Source organism: Haemorhous mexicanus, chromosome 1 (genome assembly GCF_027477595.1).
Source record: "Haemorhous mexicanus isolate bHaeMex1 chromosome 1, bHaeMex1.pri, whole genome shotgun sequence".
Taxonomy (NCBI): domain Eukaryota; kingdom Metazoa; phylum Chordata; class Aves; order Passeriformes; family Fringillidae; genus Haemorhous; species Haemorhous mexicanus.
This window is the reverse complement of record NC_082341.1, coordinates 32,603,524-32,619,187: the sequence shown is the minus strand read 5'-3', so window position 1 is coordinate 32,619,187 and position 15,664 is coordinate 32,603,524. Positions and strand designations below refer to the sequence as shown.

The window sequence follows — 15,664 nt, the reverse complement described above, 5'->3', positions numbered from 1 at the left end:
ACTGCAATAGATAAATAATAATTCCATGTTAGAGCTTTTCCCCAAGAAGGTTTTATGAGGTTTTATGAAGTCCAGGTCCTGAACTGGAAAAAAGTAATTGTTTTGCCAGCCATCTTCAGCATGGCACTTGAGAGAACTGTCTCATCATACCAAATGAGTTCTCAGAGCAGTCAGTCCCATTCATGGTTGTTTCTGCTTATCTTACTCCCCAATGAAATCCTCTTTCCCTGAAGAGTACTGAGCCTAAGAACAATATAAAAAGAGAGCAATGTAACCTGCTATGGATAAATTGGTTCTTTGGATACAACTAGTTTTAAGATTGTGGAATAATTTAACAAGAAATGACCTTCAAGTTCCCAAGAAAACTTGAAAGGGCTAAGATGCCTTTTGCATATCTTTCTAGGTGTTACAAGGTCAAAATCACATTGTTGCCAGTACTTATGAACGTTATTAAAAAAATCAAGTCCTATCTCAGCAGACGGGTTATACAGCACACAAGGTACCAAGAAATAGATGGAGTAGTCATTGTCTCCTACAAACTTGACACATAAGTGAAATGGCCCCATTCATCCTCAGGATTTTGAAAGGTCTGAAACAACATAGTCCAGGGATGCATTTTCAGAAGTATAAATTCCTATTTGCAGAAAGAAAATCAACCTATTTACTTATTTTTTTGAATAATCATCTTTATTTCTTTCACTTTTCACTATACTTTTCTTGAAGGCGTGCCCAACACCAAATGGAACTTTGATTCTGTTTCAACTTCTCAGAAACCCTGTCTCTATCAACATAGCCCCCAGAAGACTTGCACACATTCCACTTGTCATGTGGTAGAAGGTAAGTCCTAGACTCAGGACAGAACCTTGTTGACTGTCTCTACTCAAAAAGCAGCTGATCATTTTAAGCAGCCCAGGCTTGCACTTCCCTAAGTCAACAGATCCCAATTTCTCAGCTACATGCATCCTAAGAGTCAGCTACACATGTGTGCAAAGTTGCAAAGACTGCTGGACTGCAACGACACATGCTGGACTTTAGCTTGCTTTTGGTCCAGTCAGGAAGGGAAAGCAGCTTGAAGAAACAGATCTACTAAAGTAAACCACATACAGGTAGACTCCCAAACACCTGTCCCTGGACAGATCCACTGGCCCACTAAAAAAGGCACCAGCCCAGCAGCCTGGTAAGCACTTACTGGATTGCTGATCCAGCCTACTGGCATTAGTTTGTAGACTGAGAGATTCTTTAGAAACATCAGATCATCAGGCCAAAACTTCCTTTGGAATACTGTTTGTAAAAAATCTCAGCAGTACTAATACCATATTGCGTGGAAAGGGACTTTTCTATCTTCATTAATATCCTTTCCATAAATCAAGCTTACTGATGGCACTGAGTATTCCTCTACACTAACTTGCCGTAGTTATAGCAATCCCATTTGATCCTGTAAGAAGGAATTTGTGTTCAATGACTGAAGCATTTGAAACATGAAAGAAGCTTTCTCAGCTGCAGAAAATCTGGCAGATATTCTGTTTTTCCAAAGACAGTGTCAGGATTTAAATACCACATCACTTCTCAGCATAAGTTTTCAGACCCAGACAAGCCAACTTTCACACAGAAGGAATCAACACTTGTTTTTTAATACCAGAGAGACTGCTTTGAATCAGCTCCTGCCAGTAGTTCAAAAAAGAAGCCAAGTCTCTGTATTGAAAAAATCTTTTCACATATTAATTACCATGCCTCTGTCCAGAACAATGGACATCAAAAGCTATGAAGGATAAAGATTCAATCAGGCATGCATTATGTTGGCTCAACATAGGATTAAATTATAGCTGAAAGGGCAGAGAATTAAATAGTCTCATGGTAATTTTTTTATATACATTCTAAGCACTTGAAATTCACTATACAGTTACATAAATTCCACATGTGCTCAAAACTGTGATCTTCCTGTGCTTAATAAATGAATTATTACCATGTCAAACAAGTTAAAACAGAGGACTCCAAGAAGACCTGCAATTTCCTGATCTCGTATACCAACCAGAAACTTAAACATGCACAGAAAAACATTCTCATCCATGCTAAATACCAGCAGGATGTTGCAGAACCCTTCCCCTAATGGATTTTTACCAGACATACACTGTTCATCAGTTTTCCTAATTCTTTAAATAAAGGCCATCACTCTGCAGGTAGTTCCTGTTCCAGAGAGATACCCTGAACCAGTATCTGTGAGAAAGGAACACTTACACAGTGCTTTATGTGCACACATCAGATGTCTCATTTTAAATTATCAGGAAGACTATCTTAAGTTCAACACTTAATAAAATGAATAAATCAGTATAGTAATTCTATCAGATTCACTCTTCAGTTCTGAGGCTTTCCAAAAACAGGCGGATACAGATATTTCTGTATGACAGATACAGAAAAACAATGCAAAGATTGATGAAATGAGAAGTTTATAGCACAGCACAAATCTGCTTCATGCAGCAGAGCTGCAAGACTCCACCATAAATTTGAAGCATGGAAATATCACTGCAACTGCATCCCAGTCATTCTTGCTTCACCAAACATTTTTACTTGAATCGACTGTGCTAACAGCACAGCAAAGCCATACAATACACAGTGTCCTATGACTTTCAAGATTCCATAAAAGACACACACATAACATAACAGCATCCGTAACATTCACAAACACAGCACTTCGAACACCATGCACAAATAATCCTCAATAAAAACTCACTGATTTTAATCCTCTGAAGACTTTTTTTGGATTATATTTCAGGAGGGGTACAAAATATATTTCAGTGAGTTTAATTACCACCAAGATGCACAAATTCAAGATCATCTTAGTGTCAGATTATCTCTCATGGGTTTTTTGCAGTCATCATACCAGCTATCAGAACACAGGCCTGTGCACGTACCCCGACATCAGAGTTCAAATCATTTAGCCAAATACCCTACCATACACAGAGAAGTTGGTCATCTCTCCAACACATACATAAAAGTAAAATTTTTTTGAGAGCTAAAAGTCCTGAACACCTATTTAATAGTAAATTATTTGAAAATGTATCTAATAAAAGGGGAAAAAATGGCTGGAAAGTAGGCAACACATTATAATGAACTTAGAAAAACTAGATAGACCAAAAGGAGTAGCTCAGCAGGAAAAACAAAAAAATGTGAAATGTCTCATATATTCCAGTTTATGGCCCAGGAAACCACACCTCATCTGTCATTTCTGTACACAATCTAGCACTACCACATGGTGCTTACCCCATGCTGGAAGGGGTAGTGTTTAAATGGAACTGTCACCTGCTCCACCTGTCTTCACGTACACAAACTGGCACTTCTGCCTGGAAGATGACATGATGCTTCTTCATTGATGTGAAAGAGAGGGAGGTTCCCAATGCTGAGTCCCTCACTGTGCCCCTCTTTCAGCCTGCTGCCTTTAAAAAAAGTTTGTTAGACAATATTCCAGAGAAGTAGAATTTGCAAAAATATTACTGAAAAGGATTTAAGTGTAAGTTTAGCTGCAAGCAGGTAACCAGCCCCAGGGACTTCCAAGTTAAATCATCAGTTAAAGCTGGTTTGGGAATTATGTCAAAAAAAAAGAATAAAAAGGAAGTGACCTACTTGAATGAAAGATTCATTCAGAGGTTTATATGTTCAGATCCCCTCAAAACAGGCTGACAAGAGGTATTTGCATATATTTCTAAGTACAAACTGTGAAAAGTCACAGTGTAACTCTTGATTAATCCATTAGGTTCATACAGCCTCAAGATCTTTCCACTATCTTTTTATTCACTGCCCATTTCTGTTCACACAAAAAAGTATCCCTTCTGTTTCTTAAGTATGCCCAAATGCTTGAGAATCAGAGTAGATACTAAAACCAAAATGGCAGCTTAGCTGCAACAAAAGAATGAGCAGCTTGAATAAAAGCAACCTGTGCTACAGAGATCTAACATTTTTAAATTCCAATTTAAAATAGGATGGCCAAGATCTCAAGAGTCTCCTTATGAGTCTTCACTTCTTTAGCCCTTCTTCATCCTTTTAATTCGTTCAGAAGCTGCCAATGAACTCTAAAAACTACATAACAGAAGCATTACAGGATTCTAATTTTGGTCACAGATAACTAAGTAGAGCAATTCTAGATAATATTAGCTGAGATTTATGATGCATTCAACATCTTCAGATGCACAAGAGTATTTCTGGGCATCACTTGGAAAGACAATATTCAATTTACAGCTGGTAAATTTTATTCCTTTTTATTCCTCCTATTTCTATACAAGAAGCATATTCATGCTGCACTTACTCTTTTTTTTTTTTTTCTCCAAAGGATCTATTTCTTCAGCAAGAGAAAACACAAGTCTGGTCAAGCCCCAATTTCAATGTACTAAGATGATCAAGTTACAGCTGGTTTTCAGAGTAGAAGTTAGATAAACCTTTGTCACTTCTCTGAGCAAGATGGACCAATAATTAGGGGAAGACCTGCCCTCTTGGTGCAACTCAGGATAAGAAAGGTCAGACAATTTTTTCTAAACTCCACATATGTATGTTGTGTTATATCTTCTCCATTTCTGTTGCATTAATACGAAACTCAACAAATAAAAAAAAACTTCACATAATTATTTGTTTTACCTACCACTATCAAAATCTCTTCTCCAAAGAAGAGGAAGCACTTATAAAAGCCTAGATCAAGTTCTTGGTAATGGAACTGTTCTTATTTTTACACACTTCCCAACTTCTGTCAAGCCTGAGAGCTTCCACATTCCATTTAGGCCAAACTAGGGGTTTGTCAAGGATTACACTTCCTATTAGAAGTGCAATTATTATCTTCTTCTTCTTAGAAGATAATAAGAGAATCACCTTGGAAAAGTATTTTTTAAAACCTTTCTAGAGAACTGTGTTGGGACATTGCTTCGTTATTGCCTCTTTAAACAACATAAGGATCAAACATGAGAACTTTGACTTTTACCAATGAGTGAGAAGATGATAGACTGGAAAGTAAAGGGGAAAGAGCTCTTTACATTTCTCTGAATCCTTGGCACCACATTTCCAGCAGATACTGGGAACTATTTCTATAACACTAAGCCTTTAGTCTGTATGCAAATCACTGCCTGGATTCTAAGATCTTGTATCAAGCTGATTTTATTGAAAACACATCTCCAGTACACTGCTAACACAGGATGATCTAGAACACCTGACTCCACTCCTCTTCCCTACATCACAAGACTGAACCTAGAAGTCATTGCTTATTGCTGTAAAACTGGAAGTGTTTTCCAAGTGATACCAAATCTAAAAAACTGCTAGCTACCTGTAGATTGACTGAAGCGAGTGTGGGAAAGATGAGCCAGCTGCTTCATCTTGTTCCCAATTCTGCATATCAATATAGGACAATGTGAAGGGGGATGTTAAGAAAGGTGTTTTTTAATCACAGCAATTGGGACAGTGATGTTTCCTTATTATCTATGCACTTCCACAGATCAGTTGAACATGCTTCCAGGCACAGGATACCATACTGTCAGACTAAGCTGAAAGAGCATTTCTATTGCTAATTGAGAAGTCTTCCCCTTAGCTTCAGATGACACCTTTTATCAGCTCACACATCTAAGTTCAAAGGACTCGGTGACCAAACAACCCAAAATTCAAACTATTAGAATGTTCTTTCTTTAATCCCAACACACTTTATCTTTCTGTGTTTATTAAAACCCCACACTAAAGGCAGAAAACCTTTAAAGCCACACCAAGATAATTGCCAAGGCTAGGTTCACCTTATTCAAGGTGCCTGTGTGGAAGCAAGTAACAGAAGGAACATATCACACGGCAGCAGTCAGATTTCTAGAGAGCAGGTAAATATGTAAACAGGCTTACAAGCTCCAGTGTTTGGAGGCTAAACATCTATTTCTGTTGTTTCACCTGGACACATCATTAGGCAGAATGGAGCAATGGCCCACCAAAGACGAATCTATGGGTATCCTGGCATGCTTCCTAAACTAAAACATGGGTAATCATTAATCTGCTGCAAACTTGCCACCAGCTCTGTTACCAAAACAAGAACTAGTACTGGTTCAATCTTCACAGAAGGCTACAATGCTGCACATATCACATCTCAGTTATCAAGCACTTCAGTGAAAATCCATTGTCAATTATTTAAAGAAACTAAACAGTAACCCAATCCAAGGATAAGAGTTTCTCATGTTTAATCAAACAGATCTCCAGTGCACACTAGCAATTTATGTATGAATACTAGTCCACTGAGGAGCTGAGACCAGTTTTAAAACTGAAGCATCTTGAATGGTAAAAGCACCTGACCTAAATTACATGAACAATCCACAACCTAATGTAATTTAAAAAATCTTCAGGTTAAATGTTAGCCAGATTCTCGGAGATTACCTAGAGAAAATGTCATGTATGCTTACTTTGTGTTTATGCTTTCCTAGACAGTTTATGGATGTTGGGCTTTCTGTTTACAGACAAGTGTTTTTTAAGATACATATGTATGCGTATATATACACCCACATACATCTTAACACACACATATATAAAATACTGCATTTTATTAAAAATTCCTTCTTTTTCTGTATGTTTCCATATATGTATGCACGCATACAAACAAAATAAAATATATGTATTTTTAAAAGACAGACTGCAACTTCCAGTCTATTACTGGTCACAACCCTGTCCAGTTCAAATGGGTAATATCCTAACATAGAGTAAGATCACATCAAACAAGAGAAAGTTCCTTTCTTCAGCATAGGAATCTTCTTCTTACAGGTAGCCACATCCAGAGCTGCTAACGAGTGCCTGGTATTTCAGATCATCCTCTTGCATTTATACCAGCTCCCTAATGACTTGCAGGAGAGCAGAAACAAAAAAAAAGAGTGGCAAATGCATAATCTGTTCTCTACTCAGAGATGGACTTCCTGAAGACCTTCAAGTCTTATGCCTTTAGCATTATCAATCATTCTGCTGTCTTAGTTTTCAATCCCCTCTGCAAAGCTATAAGATCTTTTTGGAAGCTGCTAATTTGCAGGCCCAGGGCAATTACATAAGATGTTATTTTAGTCATGAACAACACACTGAATTTTGGAATCTGCTGCTGTTGCACATTAGCACAATGAATTCTTCATCAGTTTTTGGATAATGATGTCTAGGCACTTGGGGACCATATTATGCTTCTTTATGCCTACTTGGAAGCTGAATTCAAGGCTATCCAGCCGCTAATTCTTCTGGCCCCAGCATGTTCTCATCAAGACATATCCATGTCTTCTGTCTTCTTGAAAATCTGCTCAGAGATGACATTAACAGAAGCTCCTGACAGATTCTGCATGGTTTCAGATGCTGCATTGCATGTTAGAAAAAGGAGCTTGATGGAACTTCAGTCTGACTCAATGACAGTAGTTATTATTTGAAAACCTACTCTATTCAACGGGACCCAAGCACTTTCAAGTTTGCAGTGAACTTACATGTTACTTAGCTAGGCTGTAGGACCTCACTGACAACACAAGTAACAAGTTTTACCCTTTAACATTGTATGACTTTTGCATTAGTACATAATACTCCTGCACTTTGATACCAGATGCCAACTACCAAACTAAAATCTGCCTCTACAGATATCCTGGCTTGTCCTGTATTCAACACAACAGGAAGTCATATTCTGAGACCTCAAAACACCAAAGATTTCCTTCTATTTCAAAACAGCATTGTATTATTAGAAGGTTAATTTGCAAATTAATCTCTATAGTCTTCTCTCACCTACTGCTTAAGTGCATTTCTGCTTCTTAAAGTAAGTAAAATCCAAATACAAACAGGTCATTTATATAAAAGCATTTGCATCCAATCGTGGTTCACAATCATCTATCCAGAGATCTGCCCTTCCTGTTGAAGTTCATGAAATAAAATAGGAAAAACATTTTCCTGACTATCTCCCCAGACTAACTCTGCTCCTCTGTTTATTTCACACTGACTGGCTTTCTGTCCAAAGATTTTGTAACAGAGGTAAAAGTAGTAACTTGCTTTATTCATTTGGAAGCTTACTGCCAAACTACTGGAAAGATTTCAAACCCAGAACTCTGGAAATACAGATTTAACAAAAACATTGCTCTAGCTAGACTTGGTTAAATGTCACAGTTGAATGATTTAGTGCGCTTACTCTCTGCTTATTAAGTAAATATTTCCAGTATTTCCAAATTAAGAAACTCTACAATTGAGACTAACTGAACACAGCATGAGCTGTATGAAGTTGAGGAGCGGAACTGATGCCTACCTGAAGGAAATTAAGTTATAGGTGAAAAAAGTTAATGTCATCCCCTCAAATGCAAGTATTCTTAACTTTCCCAGTCTAGTTATAGGAAGAATAGTAAGCATTAAAAGTGATCTAAATTTTGAAGTAATTACAGAAAAATAAAATTCAATGTATTAACTCACCCTGGAGGAAAAAACAGAATAATCTAATTCAAACTAGTCTATGGCTGTCCAGAGAGATTACCTCCTGGAAGTACAGTAATTATATTTGTAAAGTAAAATCATTTATGCCTGGGGTAGGGAAGCCCAAGGGATTTTATTTTTTTATTATTATTTGAAATGTGTAAAAGCTTTATAGTGATATCCATAGTGAGAAAAGTGCTTTGTGCACAAAAGTACGCATTTTGTGTAATGCGTTCATCAGAAGTGGTAAACAGATAACTGGTATGATTGTATCACACCAGATGTCACATATGAACAGACACACAGTTGCACTTTTCCATATAGGGCCATACATTCGAAGCTAAGTAGCAGACTCTTCTGAAACTTATTACACATGCCTTTTTTGCCAAATTTGTAATTAGACTAATTCTTACAATTCTAAAGAAAGTATTCTTAATGGTTTCACTGAATGTTCCTCAATGTAGTTTTTTTGCTAGTACCTTACAAATAAAATTACTTTGAAAAATCCAACCAAACACTACATTCTTACAAGCTCAAACTTACTTCAAGCGTCTTAGTTTAACAACTCCAGTTAATAGCAAGATCTAACAGTACCATTCTGACAGTCACACTATCATATAAAACTCTCAAAACACTTGAGGTTTTTGGAGAAACAAGGTGTGTGGTCAAACAAGGGCTAACTGAGGTCTTGTCTACAAAAGAGAACTCTATCAGGAGCCAGAAGTTCATGGTTTGAACACTTAAAGAGAGACAAAGTAAAACAATACCAGAAACTTGAAATCATCTATGAAGCAGTTACCTCAGACATTTCAAATTACACAATGCGCCTTGAGACCTTGCCCTTTATGATGAGTCCACCTGCTGAACAGTCCACCCTTCTCTTTTCCGTTTCCTATTCATTATTGCCAATGAAGTTCTTCCTTCCAAAGGCCCCTGCTGCTTTCCTGAACAGCATGGAATCTGATGTAAGACTGAGAACTGTGTACTAAACTTGCTAAGAACTACACATTTCTTTCTGCTGCTGTTTAGTTAGTCTGTGCTGCTTGCAGAGCTATTTGCCAAGATCTGACACAGTTAAATGTACACGCTTCAATTCATAGCTAATAAATTCCATTCAGCAGTAAACCTGTCTGCTTCCAGGCGTCAGCACAAAAACTCCCAGCAGAGACTGCAGCAATCTCCCCATCTAATAGACTGCTGGATGGGACAGTCCTTTTTTGACCCAACTACAAGAGCAAGATTCCTAACTGAATCAATTTTTGGCAACAGCAGATTTTTTTTTTTAAACGAATTTAGCCACTTATTCGTTAAGAAGCATCAGCTTATTTATCAGTGTACTCAGCTAATCAAGCAACCATCCGCACGACAGGAGCTGGCTTCTGTCACTCAGCCGGCGCGGTGGCCCCGACGGCCCGAGCCCATCCCAGCGCCGCTGCCCCGGTGTGGCCACTGGAGAGCGCGCTTGAGCCACCTTTCCGAGCCGACCCGGCGCGTTCGGGCTCCGCACTCCAACTTGGAAATCATTAAACACAAAACCCTTTTCTGCCCCTTTCTAATAGCCAAAGCCTCTTATATTCTCACCAGTCTCCACACCCAGTTAACCTCCCATTCCAATAGCACGATTTTTAACAATATCTGGATCCCTAAGACTCACCCGTTGGAAGCCAGCGGTGTGTCTGTGGCAGACATAAAGACGGATGGATGGATTTTTTTTTCCTATCAAATTAAGTGTCAGACTCAAGAAAATTAAACTCTTCCGTGCTCCCATACCCTTTTCTCTTTGTGTATTTATAGCCTGTCCTCAAAACTGCCCAAACGTTTCTCCCCTCCAGCAACAGGAACATGAAACAGATGTGAGGGCTCTCAACCATCAGCGGGAGCAATTCAAAGCACAGTCATTACTACCCTGTGACCAGGTAATGTTACAGAAGAGCTGATTAAAACCCAGCAACACAAGTTACCGGTTTATCTTGCTTCCCAAAGCACAATGACTTAAAGGTGGTGTGTCCATCTGATCCCTTTGGCGACAAGACACCTGTGAGATTATTGCAGAGCTAATGATGGACAACTCCTCTCACACAACAGGCATACACCAAGGTAGAATTTTATCCATGCAGCAAGTGGGCCACCCCACGTAAAGCTATGAAAGAATAAAACAAAATTCACAGTGAAACCAAGTGTTTCACTTGATAAATCAGCTGCAGTTGAACACTGCTTGAAATACCACACATAGCAATGTACACCCAGAGTGTGTCCTCAGGGAAGATCATGTAAGACAAATGCCAACTGCAACAAGTTCCTGGAAGTTGTTAAAATACTACAAAGATTAAATCTGTATAAAGGAACTTCACTGGTCAGAAGTGACCGAATTAAACACTGCTCATCCCATTTTGCTGTTCCATACCAAATGTAGTGTAAGCAGCAGAGCTGTGCCAGTAGATCTGAGAAGACAGACTTTGTCTGATTTGAACTCAGATGACTGAATGCCCTACTGTCACACGCTCCATGAACATTAAGTTTCACTTACCAACTTCTCCCTGCCTGCATGCTCTTTACCAAAGAATGCGTAAACTGAATTTTCAGTTGTTAATTACAGCTCCTTCTAATGATCTGAAGAATGCATGAGAAGCTGTAAGCAGCAGTATGACTACAGCAAAATTATTAACGTTCAAGCAATTTCTGTGCAGCAGCCCTGTCCTTTGCTACAGCACAACAACTCACAATATAGTAAGCCAGAATAGCTTGGAAAAGAGAAATTAACTTTTCTCTCACTTCATTTGCCAGAATATAGTCAGTCTTGCCAGTCTGAGAACTTCTGCTGCATAAGCAGTTTCATCTTGCCAAAAAGACCTCTGTAAACTTCAACAGAGAATCAGGAAAGGAATGGGATGGAATTTTAATAAGATTTGTAAAGGCTGACTTACCAACTGGCCCACTGACTTGTTAAAAAATAAATCAACATCACATAAAAAGTTGTTGACATGTTTTACATGCAAAATCGCTGACATGATCCCTACAGTCAGATCTCTGAACAATTAATGAATGAACACGGAATAAAATATTTTTTTTTAATTTATCAGGGAATGGAATAACACAGCCAGAATGGCTGATACATCTTTCTTTTATTCTCCTGTTGATTTACTTAAGGGCTCCCCTACCATGTGTTACTAGTCTTAAGAAAAAACTTTATCCACGTTTTTACTCTCAGTCTATTTACCCTCAATCTACTTTCCTTCATCCTATGTTTGGATCTTTTAGAAGGTATCACTTAAACTTTTCATCAATGCATATTTGACCAGTGGGTGGAGATAATTAGAAAATTAAACCCTAAGTATTTGAGTAGCCACTCTTACTACAGAAGCAATATTTGAATGGCACAGCTCTTTCAGTAAGAGGCTTAAGTAAACTATCTTAAAATAAAAAAATTAAGCTTTTTCTTACATCCTAATTTTCATTATTTCAATACTATCTTGATAAAATCAAAGATACTTTGCAATCAAAATGTAAAGACTTAAGCTTACTTCAAATCAACAATTGTCTCCACCTACAGGAAAAGTGATTTTAACTGAAACAGTAATTTGATCCTCTGGGATTTGGGTAAGCAGAAGCTGCAAGAGGAGCAATGTTTTTGTGTAAGATACAAAGAATTTGTGTGTGTCATGCGTCATCATGTTTTGTGTTCCTCTCCCCCTAAAACAAATTTATAGAAACCACAGTCATTCTCTGCAGTGAGCATGAATTTCACTGAGTCCTTGCTCTCAAACAGTTCTTTATCAGAACGTAAAACTAGTCAATACACTTAAAAAACATGTATAGGTAATTTATTAAATAACATTTGTTCCTAGTAAATTTGAAATGTTATCTGATTTCTAATTCCCACCATCGTTTCATGAGACCGGGACACTATAATGAGTTCTTTAAATAACTGATGCGTAAAACCCATGGAATAGTAGTTGCTAATATGAAACACTGTTATGTTACAAACACTGTATGAAACACCTTTTTATTTTAAGCCACAGACACTGAAAATGATTAAAACATGATGATAAGAGTAGACAATATCCCATTTTCCAATTCTTATTGTTATTATTTAACAAAGGCTGTGAAATTACTGTAACTTCAAAGACTCTAATTAACCCAAAATAAGAATGCAAATGTTTACATATGGAAGAATCCATGTCCTAACCTCTCTTTCTATCTTTTCTTTGGTCTCTATTATTCTTGTAAGAGTGACATCAGCCATAACTACATAATTCAGGCGTGCTTTATTCTGAAAAAAAGCAATTTTAAGCCCCAGGATAGCACATTACCATCACCATGCTTTGTTGCACTACAGTACTGCTGTAGTATAACCTGAGATCCAACTGCAGATGCTTATAATGACCATGGAATCAATCATACAAGCCCTGTAACAGGATGTGCGAGCAGCACATTGGATTTTCGCGTGTCACACCCAACGAAACTCGCTCTTCTCCAGCACCCTCTACAAGCTCCTTCTCTTGTGGGGGACAGTAAAACCACTTTTCCCTCTCACACACTGGCTCTTAACCCTGACAGCACATTCTGTGTCATATTTCCACACAAATAAGTCCAATAGTGTCTGTACCCCTCCAGTTGCAGGATACTCCTAAAAATTCAGGTTTTCTCTTCATGAGCAAGGCCAACCCTTCCAGGTTTTTTCCATTTTTAGTTTAAGCACACAACATGATGGAGCACTTTATTTTAACATATGTGAGCTTTTCATCCTTTCAGATCTTGGGAGTATTATTCCTTCCAATCTGCATGGAGACTGTCACAATCCCAAGTGCATACCTGTCTCTTGAGCAAAAAGAAATTCCTCCCACTTCTTCAGCATGAGAAAAGATTCACTGAGCAGTGTCCTGCACAGAGGATCAAAGGGCATTCACAAACCTGGGACAGTCACACCCAGTCAGAACTTTAAATCACTCAGCAGCAATTATGGGTTTAAAGCAGGACACTGAACTTCTAGAAAATGGCGTTCAAACTACAATTTCTACAAACAAATACCTTTAGAATAACACAAGAATTCAGAGACTGAGTCACTGTACAAAGAGACTCATACTAAGGTCTTTTGCTTGTCATGTTGGTGCTATAAAGTTTTCTGCAGATCACTGACCTCTGTTTCTTCACACAGAAATACCAAACACATGGACTTAACAGCAAGCTGGATCTTGAAGCTGACCAAAGATACCCAGTGTTTGAGGATAATGCTCTGATCACATCCTTAACAACTTAAAATAAAGCCAAATTATTTGATCAATTACTTGGTTTTCCTGTTTTTACTATGGTTAAATATCAACTAAAAATGCCAAAACTAGTAAGTCATAGTGCCAAGATTTCTGCTCCTTTCTGCCTCCCTGAGGTTTACAAAACCCTTCCTTTCCTTTTCCTTTTTTTACAAAAAAAAAAAAAAAAAAAGGAAAATAAAGATCAGATTAAAATGTTATGCTCTAAATAAGAAATGTCCTTATAGTCAGGGTTCTTGCAGATATTCATCCTATTAGTGTTTGTTAAGACTTTTTCATATTATTCAGGCACATTTTCATTACTTCCTCTCTTATTTTTCTTTTATTAAAAAAAGAAAAAGAAGAAAAAAGAAACCATCATGATTTACTTAGCTTCCACTATTTTTTAAAGGAAAAAAGGGCACAAGAAAGAGGTAGTTCAAAAAAGGTCCAATTGCACATATGTTGCAACAGCTTTTCAATCATTTTAGAGACTTAGAGGATGCAGTTGGCCCACTAATAGCGCAGCAGAACAGATACCATTCCACAGAGCTAGTACAGTATATTTGTCAATAATTTCCATATTAATTAGTTCTCAACAAGACAAGCCGAAAGAGCAGTGATCCATAAGATCTAAAATAAATGCAAGCACCCTGAATTCAAGGAAGCCAAATATACACTCTTTTGGTTAGATGTCAAAGATTCCATTAAAAAAAAGTGAATAAACAAAAAACTCCAAAACCTAAACAACAAAATAAAAGCCTAGCAGTGCTACCAGCATTATGATGCCATACCTCAGTACTGCAGATTTTTCACAGCAACACAGATCTCAGGTAATCTATCTATTGCAATACTTTGAGAACAAATTAAGGACATAAGATCATCAATTCCAAGCATTTCAAGGAAGGGAAGAGGAAACTAAAGATTTCTCTGAAGGGTCATTTAAGAATCCCGTTTAAATGAGCTCAAACTAGACTCCAATTGTCAGCACTTCATTTAAATGAGAATTTTCTCTGTGTCCTTTTCAGGAAGAATTTTTTGGCAGATGCTGTATGGTCCAGTCAAAGTGTTAAATGCCAACCACCTCAGCAGAAATAAAAGAAAACATTATGATGCTAGTGTCAACCCAGCCAGTTTAACAGACACTATCTATTCAGAAGCAGCATGCTAAGATTTCAAAGCCTCCTCTAGTCCGACATCTATTTATAGGTGCCCAGTCTCCATACAATTTCTTGCAGCCTCTTCTCCTCTCAAAGCCAAGTGGGAGAAGTTTAATGGATATAATCCTGGGCCTTGTGCCACAAGATGGCCAAAAGATCTGCAAGTCTCCTCCAGCAAACCCATGTGCACGGAGACCAGCTGTTGGGAGACAGACTGGTTGAACCTACGCAGGAGTCAAATACATGGGATAAACCTTCCCCCTCTGTTTTAGGAACACATGCATTTCTCCTCAGCCAGCAAGTTGACAGTAAAGAACCACATCAGCATCAGAGCCGCAGCAAAAGATATCAGCCTGCTTCCTCCTCAACACCAAGCAACAGCTGCCTTTCAAGCCAAGACAGAAGCTATCCAAGCCAGCTTTGACCCCTGACAGCAGCAATGTCATCCAAGCACCTTCCCACCTACAATGCTACTACTGTACATTGCACCTTCCTCAAAGAAACTCAGAGGCTACTGGCTTTTTTCCGTGCAGCCTCTACCACCCAGCACCCGTGCACGTTTTTTTAAAGCACTGATCCAGGTCGGCTCTCCTTCATCTCCACCAGATGTAACATCGCAGGAAGGGTGGATATTTTCCAGCATACAGAGCACAACGCCACAGGCTGAACTCTGGACCAAGCTCCGCACATCCATCCCTGCTGCCTCCTCTCCTACACCTACATCCACTTGCCTGTAGTACTCGTACAGCGACCCAGGAGATGACAGCACTGCTGGAAACTCCTGCCCACCTGATCACAACCACATTTTCGCCCCTTTCCCCAGTCAGAGGCAGACGGAAGGGGAGG

General features: G+C 38.4%; 1 protein-coding gene across 2 annotated transcripts in view; it reads right to left on the bottom strand.

The window, feature by feature from the left end:
• Positions 1 to 15,664, bottom strand: part of PALS2 (protein associated with LIN7 2, MAGUK p55 family member) — a 57,923-nt gene that overhangs the window by 41,441 nt on the left and 818 nt on the right. The window lies entirely within an intron of this gene.